The following is a 5,323-nucleotide window of genomic DNA, read 5'->3' as shown; positions in this document are numbered from 1 at the left end:
CTCCCCTCACTTCTTCTTTCCCCGTAACAGCCTCTGCTTCCTCCTGGCCCATGGCCTCGCCAAGCCCTCCCCGGGGCCCGCAGCACTTCCGGGGCAGCTGCCCCTCCGCAGGGGTGCATGAGGTCTGGGTCACCGGGCTGTGCAGAGCACCTCGGCTCTGCGCCCTTGGGGGAGCCATACTACTTCCCTGGGCCTCAGTTTCTCCACCTGCAGAAAAGGCAGAGGGAGCCCTGCCTGACCTGAGAATCCAGGCCACTGGCGATGGCAGGGACCTCAGGCCAGGGCTGGCTCTGGTTGCCTGGGTGCAAGTACCACTGTTCGGGCTGGGTGAGTTGGGGCAAAGAACCCCAACTCTCCAAACCTCAGTTTCTTCTCTGAAGATGATGACGGTACCCCCGTGGGTGGGGGTTCGTGCAGGGCTTATCAACCACAAGCCTGGCAAAGTCACCGGATGTGCTTCACAGGCCACTATGATTCACACACAGGGGGAACCTGAGGCCCAAAGAGAAGGCGACCTGGCCCTAAGTTACCCAGTAGCAGAACCCTCAGGGAAGGGCCTCCCAGGCAGCAGAGTTAGGGGGAGATAGGGTGCTGACTCTTGCCTGGTCCCCACCCAGACTCCCTGGGGAAATCATAGCTACAGAACGTGCTGGTCCATGCCCAGAGGAAGATGGAGATGCAGCAGAGAGAGACCAGAAAGGCGCCGCGGCCTCCCTCCTCTTTGTCCCACCCTCTTTAGCCCTCTAGCATGATCCCTAGCACAGAAGGCTCTATGGTGGCCCGGTGGCTCTGCAGGGAAGGAGAGAGGAGCCACTCCTCAGAAGGCAGCCATGTCCCCAGCCCCAGCTTCAGTGCAAAGACTGCAAGGACCCCAGTGTACCGCGTCCTGACTCCGTGGCCACACCCCTGCTGGGTGACTTGCTCAGCCCTGGCCTTTCTTGGTACTTTGTTGTATTGTGGTACCGAGGAGGTAACCCAGCATAAGCTCTCTACCACTAAGCTACACCCCCAGGCACTGTACTTTGGTTTTCTCTGACCATAACCTAGAACTTGACCTCTAGGCTCTTCCCGTCTGAAGTCTCCTGGCACCTCTAGGATTAAATCACCAGTGTCCTGCTTTCTCACACTACGTGGGAGCCTGAACAGCTACTCTCAGGGGCCAGGAAGAGGCCTGCCCCCTGCCAGCCCATGGGTGTCCTAGGCTGCGCACAGCCTCACTGTGCCCCGCCTCGGCCGGGAGTGCCAGTTACCTGGCCCTGCACCCCCCAGCTGGCACTCACTCCCAGACACTCTCCTGCTCAAAAGCCAGCAGTAGCTCCCTATTGCCTTCTCAGTCTAACCCATCCAACTTGCTCCCACCCAGTTCTGGCGGTGCCCATCTCCCTGCTCCATCCCAGGGAGATGACACACATGCACACCCAGTCCTGGATAGACTCCTCTCCACCCAAGGGCTTCAGCTCAAGTCCCGCCTCCTCCCAGAAGGCTTCTCTGCCTCTGCTGCCCCACAAAACCGTCTGGAAGCCAAGCACAGGGAGGCATGCCAGTGCCCTGCCCAGCCCCCAGGCCAGATGGAGGGTCACATGCCATCCCTAATGAAGTCTCCCTGTGGAGGGTGCTCAGCCTGGTGATCTGCAAAAGGCTGAGAGGGAGGTCCCTAGTGAGACATTGGAGCAACTGAGTCACACCATGAACAAGTCCTCGACTTCCCAAGACTTTCTCAGTCAGGGGCCTCTGTGTAGTAGCCTCTTTCTTTCTTTCTTTTTTTTTTTTTTTAGTACGGGGGATTGAACTAAGTGGCATTCATTTTTTGTATATGTATGTATATGTGTGTGTGTGTGTGTGTGTGTGTGTGTATATATGTATATATATATATATATATATATATATATATATATATATATATATATATAAAATTTAGAAACAGGGTCTCACTGAGTTGCTTAGGTCCACACTAAGTTGCTTTGGCTGGCTTTGAACTAGCAATCCTCTTGCCTCAGCCTCCCGAGCATCTGGGATTACAGGTGTGCACCACTGCACCTAGCTGTCTGTAGCCTCTTTCTAACACTCATTTATGCCCCCCCACGCTCTTCTGTCTTTTATTAGATCTCAAAAATAAGGTACCTGATTTTACATCTTTATTGTGATAAAATGTATATAACGTGAAGTTCACCACATTAGCCGTGTTCAAGCATAGAGTTCAGTGGCATGAAGTGCAGTCACAATGATGTGTGGCTGTCACCAGAACTTTCCATCTTCCCAAACTGAAACTCTGTCCCCACTCCCCATTCACCCAACCCCATGGAGACCACCATTCTACTTCCTGTCTATGAATTTGTTTATTCTAGGTACCTCCCTCCAGTGGAATCGTACAGTATTGGTCCTTTTGTGACTGGCTATGTCACCAGGCACAATGGCCTCAAGTTTCACCCATGGTGAGCACACCAGAAGGCCGACTCTGTTAATATTCCACTGTACGGATATTCCGACGGACGCGTCTGCAGAGGGCCACCTGGGCTGTTTCCACCTTTTGGCTGCTGCTGCTCTGAACAAGGATGTGCCAACGACGTCCCTTTCTAACAAAGAGAAAATGTCTAGCTAGCTTTGAATGACGTTGTTGGCTTTGCATGCTGTTGATTTCTGATTTGTTTCTGCTTATGGCAACTAGTACAGAGTTCTGTTTACCCTAGTTATATGAAATAGTCCTTTAAAATGTACTTGTACACCCCCGCCCCCAAAGTGAAATGACTTAAAGAAAAACACCAAGTAAATAAGGGCCCAAGTGCTTTGTGTTGGTGGCTGAAAGTAGGGGCCTGGGTGTAGGAGAGGACTGCTGAGCATGGGGTCTACTGCCTCAGACAGAAGCCCTGCCGTCCTGAGTTGGGGACAGATACTCTGCCAGAGCCCCTGGGAGAAGCCAGTATTGCATTTGGGGAAGTGCCTGGAGGGGCAATGTTAGGAGCAGGGGTGGCAGTGGTAAAACTAGAGTCAGATCCGGGCTCTGAGGCGCCCTGGTAAGAGCTGGGGCCAACTCCTTGGCTTCTGGTTCCCTTTCCTCGTGATGGAATGGGCGGTGGTAACACCCAGTGTACAGTGTGGATGAAACTAGGTAACTCTGTGAGCTGCCCAGCACTCATCTGGGTTCTCTGAGTAAGTGGGTCCCCCTCCTCCCAGTCCCCCTTACCTCACCCTGTTGACTTGTTCACGGTGTGACTCACTTGCTCTAATGTCCCATCAGGGATCTCCCTTATGGTCTCTTGCACAGAGGGCCCGATCGTGATGAAGTTATAGGCAGAGTTTATGTATACCAACTCGGCCTCGCCACCTTCTCTGGTCTATCCCCACCTCCAAAGACTCTGGGAAAGAACTCCTGGCACTTGGCTCAAGGCTGTCACTTACTGGCTGTGAGACCCTGTATAAATCCCAGTCAAGAGCCTCTCTGAGGCTTCATTTCCCCAATATAAAGGCTGCATGCCCTGCTGTGCAGTGGTGCACACCTGTAATCCCTACAACTCTGGAGGCTGAGGCACTGGTTCAAATCTAGCCTCAGCAACTTAGTGAGGTTCTAAGGAACTTAGTGAAACTCTGTCTCAAAATTTTAAAAACTAAGCCAGGTATAGTAGTGCATGCCTGTAATCTCAGCAGCTTGGGAGGCTGAGACAGTAGGATCACAAGTTCAAAGTCAGCCTCAGCAACAGTGAGGCACTAAGCAACTCAATCAGACCCTGCCTCTAAATAAAATTCAAAATAGGGCTGGGGATGTGGTTCAGTGGCTAAGTGCCCCTGAGTTGAATCCCCAGTACCGGGGGAAAAAAAAAAAAAAAAGGAAAAGAAGACATTTTTTAAAAAGAAATAAAAATGGATGGGATTTGGCTCAGTGGCTAAGTGTCCCCAGGTTTAATCTCTGGTACCAAAAAAAAAAAAAAAGGTTGTGGGTTGTGTGCCCTAAAACCTGTCATGGTAGCACACACCCGTAATCCAGGCAACTCGGGAGGCTGAGTTCAAGGCCAACGTAGTCAATTTAGTGAGACCCTGTCTCAAAATAAAAAATAAATTAAAAGGCATGGGAGTGTAGCTCGGTAGTAGAGTGCTTCTGGGTTAATCCCCAGTACCACACTTTTTAAAAACAGGGTGTCCTTGTCCTGAGTTCTCAATGTCAAGATCTCACAGGTCCAAATTGCACAGGAAGCAAAGCCAGCACAGTGCCACATGTTGTGCAGATTAGTAATCGGCATGTTAACCAAACTCCAAACTTGTATTACCACAAAACCTGTTTCCAGTTGGTTATCAGCTGCTGTCAGCAGGCCGCCATGCAGAACACATACACAGCAAATGAATCCACAAGTGAAACTGTAAATCTTGCAAAAAAGTGTGGGATTTCATGAAGCAGATGGGAGCAATACTGAGAACCCAGCAGTGGATGACCGCAGAGACACAGAACAAATGTAAAGGAAGTGACTGGGACCTTCCCAAAAGAAAGGTGGGGCCTTCAAAGGATTCAGAGTGATCCTCAGGTTTGAGGAAGCCCTCAAATTTTTGCAAAAAAAGCATCCTCTAGCTAAAAAAAAAAAAAAAAAAAAAGTGTTAGAAGGGAAGGATGCTTACACTCAACTTTGTTAGGGGGAAAAAAGGCCTTCAAATATTAGCATTCGATTTCATTCTTCACTCTAGCTTGTGCGTGGTTGAGATTACAATCAATATTTTTAGTGATGGGGTAAAACAAACATCGTCATTTTCACTTTTTCGAGGGAATAACCCACCCCAGCGGGGTTCCCTTCATCTGTGTAAGTTTTGGGTCCTCTTTTTAAAAATACATGCACCTTCAAGCGGACTTCCAGGGTACGGGATGTGACCAGGAGGCATCCTCTCAACACCCGTTGCCGGTCAAAACAGCAGACACCCTACTGCCAAGACAGAGGAAGCCCTAAAGGGTTGTGCACGTGTCCCTTCGCCCCCAAGCACCACAGAACATCTTAAAGAAGTCTCCGCAAGTGGGGCCAGGTCCCCACTACTCCTAATAGGCGTAAGGTTGATTTGGTCAACGCTTTTGTTGTACAGAAGGGGAAACTGAGCCCCAGGGAGCGCTCAGACTCCTAGGCCCACGTCCCCTGGGTTACATCGCTGGCACTAGAAAGAACGCTCCTCCACCTGTGAGCTGGGGACCGCGGTGCTCACTTCTGCCCCGGACACCTAGTAAGTCGCTGGCGCTCAGGCAACCTGAGACTTCGGGAAAGCGAAGCCCCGTGGCCCCCCATCTGCTTTCGGGTCCCCGCAAGCGTCAGCCCCCACGCGAGGGTGGGGCCTCGTCGGGGTCCTGCTGCTCTCC

The sequence above is a fragment of the Callospermophilus lateralis genome, chromosome 18 (assembly GCF_048772815.1).
Source record: "Callospermophilus lateralis isolate mCalLat2 chromosome 18, mCalLat2.hap1, whole genome shotgun sequence".
Taxonomy (NCBI): domain Eukaryota; kingdom Metazoa; phylum Chordata; class Mammalia; order Rodentia; family Sciuridae; genus Callospermophilus; species Callospermophilus lateralis.
Note: the sequence above shows the minus strand (reverse complement) of the source record.